The following is a 12884-nucleotide window of genomic DNA, read 5'->3' on the forward strand; positions in this document are numbered from 1 at the left end:
TAATGCATTACTCCTAACAAAATGTAATCTGCCTATAACCCTACCTGTCTCTACTGAAAGGAGACCTGATGGGCCATTGAAACCAGGTGCGCACCAAGTTTCTGTTCAAACCTTAATTAAGTGATTTGGAAAACAGCCTAATTTGGTTGTTTAGAGGCAGCTTGATTTGGCTTGGAGTCAAAATCCTAATTTAGAAAAACAGAAGCTTCATGCATCCCCATTCACTGTTACAAGAAAATCTGAGAGCAGCTTTTCCTCTTTATGTCAGAATTGGATGGAATTTGCAGGTGTGGTAAAATGCAGCCAAACTGAATACCAATAGGTCCAGGATGTTTGCACCAGGCACCTTTAAAAACCGAGCTGCTTTTTTAAAGAACCATCTATTATTTTCATTTGCTGGTAGTTGGTTGGTTAGGTTGGTATCTGTCTGTTTTGGGAGACAGTGGAGGTGTGTGCCTTTGGGGGTGAGGTCAAGCTGTTAGATGGTTGCAGCTCCTGCAACCGATAAGGGAGAGACATGTTTTGTTGCAGCTGGGGCAAAGAAAGGTGCCCGGTTGTGCTGAGACCTTGTATGGCATGACTGATGGGACCATAGGCTCCCTTCATAAGTTAACCTAACCAATCTTTTATGTAATTAATTAAAAAAAACCTGTCAGATTTAGTCTTCAAATATTAGCTACAATCAAGCCAAAGTGTTCTTGTCTATCTTTGTATGAAGTCAGTTACCCGGGGGGTGGGGGGGTGGGGGGGTGGGGAAGAGCCCCTCAAACAAGCACAAGCTTTCTGTTTATTTGCATTTGGCAAGACAGAGTTACATGCATTAACTCAGTCACTCCACTGATCCTAAGCCCTATTCTGCAAGCCTAAAAAAAGACTTGTAAGACACAAAGCACTTTTTAAAAGTCCACATTAATCAAACAGAAAATGAACAGCAAGCTTTCAAGCGATTCTGCCTGTTGTGCAAAGTATTGCCAGAAATACATTTTACCACACTAGCCAGCCAAGCCTGAGGAAGGGTCCTTCCCCTCAGCTCCCAGGGGCATTTTCTGCATGCAATCTACACACATTTGCAACATAACCTGGTTTTTTTAAAAAAGGATCTTCCTAAATCTCCTCTGTAAAATTGTATAATAAGATAAACCCCTGTATGTTTCAATACTCAGTCTTTTGTTCTTTTCTAAATGTTTCCCTGCACGTTTATCTTCCCTAATTGTCAGATTAGGAGTGAGATCCAACGCTCCCCTTTCATAGTGTGGCCATATAAAGTGAGTAGCATCCTGAAGTGCAGTGCTCAAGTGAACAAAACCGTTTTTGACTTCCAGTTCACTTCCTTCCATGTTTCCTAATGCCACAAGACAGTATGATGTCAAAAACTGAATAAAAGGAAATGGAAGGAGGTAAATGTGTCACTTTTGCTTAACAGTTGTGCTAATAGATGTTGCCAAGCTCAGTAAGAACCAGATAAACCCAAAGGCCCTCTTACAAGGTAAGTGGGTGCACTAAGTGCCTACAGGCTTCCTTTTCCAAAGCCACAGCCCCTTCTACAACCTGTGAGCTGTACTCACCTAGTCAATTGGCTTTTAGTAGCAAGTTTATAGACAACATCTGAATCATGAGTAGGTAGCTAAGCTCAGCTTTTCTGTTCTGAGGTTGCTCCTGCTTACACACACACACACAGAGAGAGAGAGAGAGGGGGGGGGGGCGGTTCAAGCAACATTTCATGCAGGTCCAGGTATATGTTCAGGTATATGTCCAGGTATATAAAGTCCAAAATTCAGGGGCATCCTTTCCCTGACCTGATGGCTTAAACTTAGCACAATAATTTTCAAGCATTTATTTTGGAAAGGTTAATAGGATTTTCTCCTTTAAAACACTCTAGCTGCTAGGGTTAAGTCCTCTTTTTAAACACCCAACAATTGAGCAAACTAGAGCTCTCCTTTAGAAGGGAGTTGAGGAGCCTGTTGCTCTTTTGTTTCTTCAATTTCCCCCCATTTTTCCTAGTTCCTCAAAATTCCTAAAAGTTACTCCCCAAAATCACGGCAAAGCACCATCCATTCCACATGCAAAGCCACAGCACTCCAACAATTTAAAAATGTTTCTAGGAAGCCCAAAAGGAAAGAGGGACAAGTCTGCCTTGAGTCCTGAAGTGGTCATTGGGGTGGCGCAAGCAAGGCAGCAGCATGACCCACCAGCATTTTGAACCCTGAGCATGGCTGCCTGATCCGGAGAGGGAAAGGGGCAGGTGCAAGGCATGGGGAGCATAGTGCAGTGGGCGGAGCCTAGGATGGGCTCCGCCTCATCTCTGCACTGCCCTGAGAGGAGCCATGTTGCCCTATCTGCCCCCCCACCTGGCATCAAACACTCTCAACTAACCTGTGTTGAGACACACAGGAATTCTCCTTGGCCAGGATAGGTGGCACACATCTCTTCACACAACTGCAGACCACTCCACGCTCAGCGAATAAAGCTTTCTGGAACACAGCTAATTGGGGGAATTCGTTTAAAATATGTATAGGGATCTGTTTCCCACTAAGATTCTGGCTCTGCTCTGCTGGAGGGCAACCGTGCCTTTATTCAATGGCCCAGAAACCAAAACACCCCAGAGGAGGAGAGCAGCCGTAACACTGGACAGCAAATTGTTCACATAGCAAATTGTCCTAGTAAAGCACATGGAGCAGCAATACAGGCAAGATTGGGATTTCCTGGGACATTTTAGTTTTATTGAGAAAATATAATAAAACGACAATCTATTAGTTAACCAAGAAAGTACTCCCAGAGGAGGGATGGAGGAGAGAGAAGGGAGGGCGCAGGAAAAGCTGTCCTCTGCTTCTCACTTTTCTCTCTGAATGCCATTTTAGATTAAAATGAGGTAGGGGGAATGCTACTCAAATTCCAAAGCTGAAACCAACTTTCATCAGTTCTGGAGCCTTTTCCATTAACCACAGAAAATATAGTAGTCAACATTTTGGGTTTGAGAATTGACATATTTGTTCTGAAGAAATGTGATGCTCATTAGTGGATGCTTTCAATTTGGGGCGAAAATACAACTACTACCTGAACTCAAAATAGCTGATGCTGAACAAAGCATCAGGAGGAAGAACCACACACACCTCCCCTCCCCCGACTGCCAGACCAGCAACCACAGCCAGAGGGTTTCTAGTGTTATTTTAGCTGGCATGAGTGACATGGCTGCAGAGCAGGAGAACAGAAGAAAATGTCACTGCAGCTGAGTGACATTTTGCCAGTATGGAAATGAAACACTTCCTCATTCTGCCACTTCTTCCATTCTAGTTTGGAGGGAGGCTGAGCTAACAGTATTTTGCACAGGTGGCCACAAGAGCCAGGAATGTTCTGGGTGTCAGCTGACTCTTGTCTGTACCTGCATCAGGCAGAGAGGCAGCTTTGATGTGCACCAATACACAGCTGCACCAAACATCAGCGCTCCTAAACCAGAGACCAACACAGGAAGCTAATGCAAAATAAATTGACATTTTACTCTAAAGTCTGTGCTAAAGGCAATGGACGTGTGTGTGCATGCTGCTCTTGTAAATAAGGTTTCCATGTTTGTTCTGAATTTCCAATGCAAAATGAAGACAGAGAGCCAAAAAGCATGGGCAGCTAATATAGTAGAATGTGTGGACGGTGTAGTCATAATCAACAGCACACTTACTACAAATCAGATAATTATTATTAATAATAGAAATAAATAAATATAGAGCACATAGACTGGCAGAGGAAGAAGGTGTTCTCACCTCTGCTTCTCCTCACTTTGCCTAAGGTGTGTGGAAAAGACAATGCTATCTCCTCGGATAATAATAATATAATAATAATTTATTATTTATACCCCGCCCATCTGGCTCCCAGTCAAGTGTTAAAAACAGTACAGAGTTAAATATTAAACACTTCCCTAAACAGGGCTGCCTTCAGATGTCTTTTAAAGATAGGATAGCTGCTTATTTCCTTCACATCTGAAGGGAGGGTGTCCCACAGGGTGGGTGCCACTACTGAGAAGGCCCTCTGTCTGGTTCCCTGTAACTTCACTTCTCGCAATGAGGGAACCGCCAGAAGGCCCTCGGCGCTGGATCTCAGTGTCCGGGCAGAACGATGGGGGTGGAGACGCTCCTTCAGGTATACAGGACCGAGGCAGTTTAGTGATTTAAAGGTCCGCACCAACAGTTTGAATTGAGCTCAGAAACATACTGGAAGCCAATGCAGATCTCTCTCAGGACCGATGTTATGTGGTCCCGGCGGCCACTCCCAGTCACCAGTCTAGCTGCCGCATTCTGGATTAGTTGTAGTTTCCGAGTCACCTTCAAAGGTAGCCCCACGTAGAGCGCATTGCAGTAGTCCAAGCGGGAGATAACTAGAGCATGCACCACTCTGGCGAGACAGTCTGCGGGCAGGTAGGGTCTCCTCCTGCGTACCAGGTGGAGCTGGTAGACAGCTGCCCTGGACACAGAATTAACCTGTGCCTCCATGGACAGCTGTGAGTCCAGAATGACTCCCAGGCTGCACACCTGGTCCTTCAGGGGCACAGTTACCCCATTCAGGACCAGGGAGTCTCCCACACCCGCCCGCCCCATCCCCCAAAAACAGTACTTGTCAGGATTCAACATCAATCTGTTAGCCATCCTCCAACCGCCTCCAGACACTCACACAGGACCTTCACCGCCTTCACTGGTTCTGATTTAAAGGAGAGGTAGAGCTGGGTGTCATCTGCATACTGATGAACACCCAGCCCAAACCCCCTGATGATCTCTCCCAGCGGTTTCATATAGATATTAAAAAGCATGGGGGAGAGGACGGAACCCTGAGGCACCCCACAAGTGAGAGCCCAGGGGTCTGAACACTCATCCCCCAACACCACTTTCTGGACACGGCCCAGGAGGAAGGAGCGGAACCACCGTATAACAGTGCCTCCATCACAGTGGCCTGATATTTGTTGTTGGAAAATGAGCAGCATGCTGCAATACTAAACATACATATTTAGAAATAAGCTCCAATGAAGTGATGCTCTGAGTAAGCATCCTTTTAAATTTAGGTTTCAGTCTCAAACACACCTAACACAGAATAAGCCCTATTGAGCTTGGTAAGTAAATAGTTTAGGATTTATAACTGAAAACATCTTTCCCTGCCATTTGGTATACTTAACTATGACCATAAATTTGTGTCCTTGTTTCTACACTAAAAATAAAACTTTCTCCTACATCCCTCTCCAAGAAAACATGTAGTTTCTATGTTGACCCAAAATATAATTTGCACTTTGGATAAGGGAAACATTTGGGAGACTTCAGACTGTATTTTGAGCTTGTGCTTGTTTCTCCCTCCGGTGTTGATGGGATCCACCACTCAGTCTGGGGTCACACTGTGGATCCACTCTCAGCCAGGAAATCCCTGCTGGCTCTGTCCCAGGAAGGGTTCCAGTTGCACGTGGCTCTTTTACTATACCTGATATACTATTGATTTTTATTGCATTATTTTTTATTGCCTCATTTTAGATTGTATGTCCTTTAGAGTAGAATTCTTATTTTGATTGTGCACAGTACCATGTACACAGACAGAATGGGATGCGGGTGGTGCTGTGGTCTAAACCACAGAGCCTCTTGGGCTTGCTGATCAGAAGGTCAGCAGTTCGAATCCTTGGGACAGAGTGAGCTCCCGTTGCTCTGTCCCAGCTCCTGCCAACCTAGCAGTTCGAAAGCACACCACTGCATGTAGAAAAATAGGTACAGTTGCTGCTGGAAGGTAAGTGGTGTTTCCGTGTGCTCTGGCTTCCATCATGGTGTCCCGTTGCGCCAGAAGCAGTTTAGTCCTGCTGGCCACATGACCTGGAAAGCTGTGTGCAGACAAACGCTGGCTCCCTTGCCCTGGAACGCGAGGAGCGCCACACCCCATAGTTGCCTTTGAGTGGACTTAACCGTCCAGGGGTCCTTTACCTTTACCTTTTTACCCAGACGGTGCTATATAGTTAATAATAGCTGTAATAATAAAACAACAGCAACAATAATAATTTGGGGGCTGCTTATGTTCAGGTGAATACAGTGTTACTTTTTAAAATTTCAAATACACAATATACATCAAAACACAGAGGAGGACATATTTGAAGGTAATACTTAACTTGTGACAATCTGTACTTTCCTAAAATGGATATATGGGGGTTTTGGGGGGAGAAGGGCCATAATTGCTTCTGTTCAAGTTTCTCTTCACAATCCGTGAAGTGTAAATACTCTCATCAAGTGAGACATTCTGTTGTTGTTTTTAAGAATAATTTTTTATTAACCGACCAATCACATCAAATCAAACCAAATTACATAAATTCCAAATTACACAGCCGATGTTTAAATTTTTGCTGGGGGTACCCATATTTCAAGTTCCGAAGGGATCCAATCAACTTCTTGCTTCTTACTGCTGTTTTAATGTCCACAAATCTAACCTTATGATGTTCACAGTACTATCCAGTCCTTTCTTCTTATTTTTCCACATCTCTTGTTATTTTCATATATTTTTCCTTTCTCTTTGTGACCTCTGATAGTCTCCGCAAGCTGGTTAGAACAGTTTGTAATCCTGCGTGGATATTATTTTTTTTATCCAGTAGCCATATCCAGACGTTTTCCATATAACATCACTTCCATACATCAAAACAGTCTTAGAGTCATTAATCTTCACCAATCTGCCTCCTTTCTCAAAACCTCTGAGGAGATTCACTAGGAATGCAGTCTGAAAACAAATCCGTTCTTCTTCCCGGCTATAAATCCTTTGGCAAGATGGCGACTCCGAATTAATTGCTGCGCCATTCCCAAAAGCTCTTATTGCTTCTCTGTCTCCATAAAGCATACTTTTGGTTAAAGTTTATCTCCACACAGACCTTAATCATCCTGCTTGGGTCAGTTCAACCTACGGTTCTAATGAGGAGGGGGTCTTGTAAATCACATAGAAGGAAAGTAAAAAAGGTTCCCCCCCCCATTCAGCCCCGTTGTCAACATACCCAGCCTTTGGTGTATCTTCATCGTAAAATATTCCTGTTTCTCCAACCCGTCGTCTTCTTTCGCAGAGGTCACTTAAATTAGCAGTCTTAACTCCCCTTCTTCACTTGAAATATGTGCATTTGCTTCTTTTGTAATTAATTATTCCAAATTGCTGCAACTAGTGCGCGATCAGAGACAGCGTCCAGGAGAGCCAAGGTCCACACGGAGGCATTCTGCCTAGGGCCCTCACCCCCTTCTTTCGAATTAGGGGGTGATTTATGGGTACAGCAGGCAAGGGCAGTGTTCCCCATTTCCTTGGGGCAACAAGGAAGGCTGCCTACTCCCATAACAGCCTCTTAATTACCCCGTGTGGGTCGGAGAGATGGTATTGTTGGCCATCTTCCAATGCGCCCCCTAGTGGCCCCCCTCAAGTGAGACATTCTGAATACAGTGGTGCCTCGCAAGACGAAATTAATTCGTTCCGCGAGTTTTTTCGTCTAGCGAATTTTTCGTCTTGCGAAGCACAAAATCCCATAGGAATGCATTGAAAATCAATTAATGCGTTCCTATGGTCAAAAAAAGTCCAAACAAAGCCAAATTTGGTACAACAAGAGTTTATTAACTGCTCTTTAAAGTCACACATACTGTAAAGATCAGTTCAAAAATTGAAGGAAAAATAAATTAAGTTTCTAAACATGACAGAAAAACATTTAAAAATCAACAAAGTATACCGTACATTTTCTAAGACTCTGGGGGACCACTCGAAGAAGGCTCCTCTTCCACTCTTTGCTTCCTGCTGAAGAACCTGTCCATGGTCTGCTGCTTCATCCGCCTTTTCAGCACCTCCCTGAAAGGCGACATGACCCTCATATCAAAAGTGTTCCCAAGGTCATGTGCCAGGTCCTTGTCAGGGTGGTGCCGCTGTGCAAAAGCCTGCACCTCCTTCAACTTCTGGCAAATGTCCCTCAGTTCTTTGGAGGACAGCCGTTCCTCAGTTGCTTCCTCCTCTTCCAGCGAGGCCCACTCCTGCGCAGCCTCTGCCTGCAGTTCGACCAGCTCCTGGGTGGTCAGCTCGTGGTCGTGCTCCTCCACCAGCTCGCTGATGTCCTCCTCTGTGACCTCCAGTCCCATGGTCCTCCCCAAGGCAACAATGTCCTGCACCACTGTTGACTCTGGTGCATCAGAGTCACTTGGTGCCACACAGTCTGGCCACAGACTGCGCCAAGCGCAATTCAAATTTCTCTGGCTGATCCCGTTCCAGGCCGTGGTGATCATCTTCAAGCAGGTGACGATGTCGAAGTGGTCCTTCCAAAATTCCCGCAGGGTCACAAAAAAATCAAAAAAATTCAAAAAAACCCACAAGTTCCCAGATTCTCTTAACCCCCCCCAACACTAAGTCCTTGAATCCCAAACACCCCAACCCAAAATCCAAAAACCCCCCAAAAAGTTTTAAAAGTTTAACTTACCAAATGGATGCAAAATAAGTTCTGGAAAAGTTTTGGAAAAGCTTCAAAAATGAGCAAAGTCTGAGAAAAGGCTACCAAACCGCGTGCTAACAGTTGCTCCTCGAAGTCAAGTCGCAACTGCAGCTGTTCAAGCAAAGCACCCTTGGTTTGAACGGTTTTAAGACAAAGGAAACAAAGTCGCAAGACGTTTTCGTCTTGCGAGGCACGCCCATAGAGAAATTCGTCTAGCGAAGCGACGCAAAAACCGAAAAACCCTTTCGTCTAGGGAGTTTTTCGTCTTGCGAGGCATTCGTCTTGCGGGGCACCACTGTAGTCTCAAAGTTTTTACAAGCCACGGTAAAAAGGGACAATTTGGGCCTTTGCTTCTTTTTGCCTTTTGGCTGCCACCAGAATGTGGCTTCCTGTGTGATGGCTGCAGAGGGCCAAGCCATGGCAAGTGAAGTGATGGCAGCCAAGACGATGGAGCTGCCCCAGGTTTCCAGAAAATGCCTTTCCGTGGCTATATTGTTATAATAATTTTAAGGTGCATAGCCTTTCACTCTTCAAAATTAGGAAATGTTCCCTGAAAAAACTGGCTGTCCAGGATACTGCAACCAGCAAGCATTATCTTTTTATATATACATTTTAAAATTAGATTTTTCAAATTCATTCACACAGATAATGTTCTTGCAAATATTAGAATTTTACTGACTCTGAGTCCCTTGGGGAGTTGGGCTGTAAAAGCCAACCCTAAATTTCCGTATAGCAATATAATACAAAAGAGCAGCAAGCCTGCTTTGGATTCTGCTCCTGCCCTTAGTATGCATCAGAGGGCGGGCAAGGACAAGTCAAGCAAACCAAGTCCTCTTGCCCAGGGGAAGAGTGGGAGGAGGCCTGGCAAACCCAAGAGAAAAACCAGCAGTAAGCGGGGAGGGGAAGCATGCACTTGTCTTCTGCATCCGCACAGGTAACATGATGCTTACGAAATGTTGGTGTGGAGCAACTTAACCCTGAAAATGCCACCAATTCTAATACGGCTGCAATGGCCCAGACCATTCTGTGATGCACCCCCCCCCCGGATTAGAGCCTTCTGCAGTAAAGTTACATTGGCTGAAGTAATTGCAAAAAGTATTCTAATAAAATTATATTTCAATGAGTTTCAGGAATAAGAGCCAAACCTTACATTCGCCCCTATTGAAATTCAATTTCATAGAATCAAAGAATCATAGAGTTGGAAGAGACCACAAGGGCCATCGAGTCCAACCCCCTGCCAAGCAGGAAACACCATCAGAGCACTCCTGACATATGGCTGTCAAGCCTCTGCTTAAAGACTTCCAAAGAAGGAGACTCCACCACACTCCTTGGCAGCAAATTCCACTGTCAAACAGCTCTTACTGTCAGGAAGTTCTTCCTAATGTTTAGGTGGAATCTTCTTTCTTGTAGTTTGGATCCATTGCTCCGTGTCCGCTTCTCTGGAGCAGCCGAAAACAACCTTTCTCCCTCCTCTATGTGACATCCTTTTATATATTTGAACATGGCTATCATATCACCCCTTAACCTCCTCTTCTCCAAGCTAAACATGCCCAGCTCCCATCTTGTATTTGTGCCTCTCATTTTTTTTGCCCAAGTGCAATACTTTACATTTCTCCCTGTTAAATTTCATCTTGTTTGTTTTGGCCCAGTTCTCTAATCTGTCAAGGTTGTTTTGAAGTGTGATCCTGTCCTCTGGGGTGTTAGCCACCCCTCCCAGTTTGGTGTCATCTGCACATTTGATCAGGATGCCCTTGAGTCCATCATCCAAGTCGTTGATGGACCCCACTAGTCACTCTTCTCCAGGATGAAGAGGAACCATTGATGAGCACCCTTTGGGTTCGGTCAGTCAGCCAGTTAAAAATCCACTGAGTGGTAGCATAGTCAAGACCGCATTTTACCAGCTTCTTTACAAGAATATCATGGGGCACCTTGTCAAATGCCTTGCTGAAATCAAGGTAGGCTACATCCACTGCGTTGACTTCATCTACCAGGCGTGTAATTCTGTCAAAAATCTGAGATCACATCTGCCAGTTCTTTTAATACTCTTGGATGCAGTTCATCTGGCCCTGGAGACTTGAATACATCTAGACTAGCCAAGTATTCTTGTACTATCTCCTTAGTTATTCTGGGCTGTGTTTCCTCTGCTGAATCATTTGCTCCAAATTCTTCAGGTCGGGCATTGTTTTATTTATCGGAGACGACTGAGGCAAAGAAGGCATTGAGGAGTTCAGCCCATTCTGTGTCCCCTGTTTGCATTTCACCATCTTCTCCTCTGAGTGACCCCACTGTTTCTTTGTTCTTCCTTTTGCTACGAGGTAAAGGTAAAGGTACCCCTGCCCGTACGGGCCAGTCTTGACAGACTCTGGGGTTGTGCGCCCATCTCACTTAAGAGGCCAGGGGCCAGCGCTGTCCGGAGACACTTCCGGGTCACATGGCCAGTGTGACATCGCTGCTCTGGCGAGCCAGAGCTGCACACGGAAACGCCGTTTACCTTCCCGCTGGTAAGGTAAACGGTCCCTATTTATCTACTTGCACCCAGATGTGCTTTCGAACTGCTAGGTTGGCAGGCGCTGGGACCGAGCAGCGGGAGCGCACCCCGCAGCAGGGATTCGAACCGCCGACCTTTCGATCAGCAAGTCCTAGGCTCTGAGGCTTTAACCCACAGCGCCACCTGTGTCCCTTGAATACATCTAGACTAGCCAAGTATTGAGGAATCTGTTTGACCTTATGCTCTTGGCTGAGTTTGACATCCAACAAATATCCGGGTAATTGAAGTCCTCCATTACTACTATCTCCCTTCCTTTTGCATGCTTGGCCATCTGTTCCAGGAAGGCATCATCTATGTCCTCTGTTTGGCTTGGGGATCTATAGTAAACTCCCACAATGAGGTCCCTGTTATTCTTCTCTCCCTTAATTTTGACCCAAATGCTCTCACTTTGGCTTTGAGGTTCTAAATCTTAGATCTCTTCACAGGTATATGCATCCCTGACATATAACGCCACTCCTCCTCTGTCAGGGGCTCTGACATCCTCCTTTCTTGCCTGGTCTGTTTCTCTGAAATAGATTGTATCCCTCCATTACTACATTCCAATCGTGGGACTTATCCCACCAGGTTTCAGTGATGCCTATTATGTCATATTTAGTTTGCTACGAACATACCCATAAAAGCCTTTTTTTTGTTGCTTTTAACCTCTTTGGCAAGCCTGAGTTCATTCTGTGCTTTAGCTTTTCTGACTTTGGGTCTACACGTGCTGGCTATTTGTTTGAATTCCTCTTTGGTGGTTTCCCCCCTTTTCCATTTTTTGTACACATCCTTTTTTAATCTTAACTCAGTTAAAAGTTCTTTAGATAGCCAGCCTGGCTTCTTTAAGCACCTTCCATGTTTCCGTCTCATTGGTATTGCCTGAAGTTGTGCTTTTACCACCTCCCTCTTAACAAACTCCCAGCCATCATGAACTCCCTTTCTTTTTAGTATTACTGCCCATGGGATCTCACCCAGCACTTCCCTAAGTTTTATGAAGTCAGCTTTCTTAAAGTCAAGAAATTGAGTCCTAGTATGCTTGGCTGCTCCTTTCCGCTGTATAGTAAACTTCAGAAGAGCATGATCACTCGCGCCTAATGATCCTTCCACTTCTACCCCACTAACCAAGTCATCAACATTGGTTAGGACCAGATCTAAAATGGCTGTTCCTCTTGTTGCTTCTCCCACTTTCTGGACAATGAAGTTTTCTGCAAGGCCAGTGAGGAATCTGTTTGACCTTATGCTCTTGGCTGAGTTTGACATCCAACAAATATCCGGGTAATTGAAGTCCTCCATTACTACTATCTCCCTTCCTTTTGCATGCTTGGCCATCTGTTCCAGGAAGGCATCATCTATGTCCTCTGTTTGGCTTGGGGATCTATAGTAAACTCCCACAATGAGGTCCCTGTTATTCTTCTCTCCCTTAATTTTGACCCAAATGCTCTCACTTTGGCTTTGAGGTTCTAAATCTTAGATCTCTTCACAGGTATATGCATCCCTGACATATAACGCCACTCCTCCTCTGTCAGGGGCTCTGACATCCTCCTTTCTTGCCTGGTCTGTTTCTCTGAAATAGATTGTATCCCTCCATTACTACATTCCAATCGTGGGACTTATCCCACCAGGTTTCAGTGATGCCTATTATGTCATATTTAGTTTGCTGTACCAAGAGCTCAAGCTCATCTTGTTTATTTCCCATGCTTTGCGCATTAGTGTACAGACATTGAAGTCTATTAATCATTCCCCCGTGTCTTTTATTTAAGGATTTTTTCCTCCCACCACTAGGTCTGCGTGCTGTTTGCTCCATTCGGTCTATGACATTTAGATGATCATCTTCATCAATTGATAGACTCCTAGCTTCAGGAGCACTGTCTCCCTCCCCCACATTAGTCAGTTTAAAGCCCTCCTGATGAGGTTTCT

General features: G+C 44.9%; 1 long non-coding RNA gene across 1 annotated transcript; it reads right to left on the bottom strand.

Annotated features, from left to right (window-relative positions):
* Positions 1–6010: 6010 nt before the first annotated feature.
* Positions 6011–8814, bottom strand: LOC309366249. The gene is made up of 2 exons (XR_014166610.1): positions 8737–8814; positions 6011–6246 (listed from the first exon to the last, which is right to left on the bottom strand). It is a non-coding gene; the product is annotated as an uncharacterized lncRNA (long non-coding RNA).
* Positions 8815–12884: the final 4070 nt, after the last annotated feature.

The sequence above is a fragment of the Podarcis melisellensis genome (assembly GCF_964234715.1).
Source record: "Podarcis melisellensis genome assembly, chromosome: 3".
Taxonomy (NCBI): Eukaryota; Metazoa; Chordata; class Lepidosauria; order Squamata; family Lacertidae; genus Podarcis; species Podarcis melisellensis.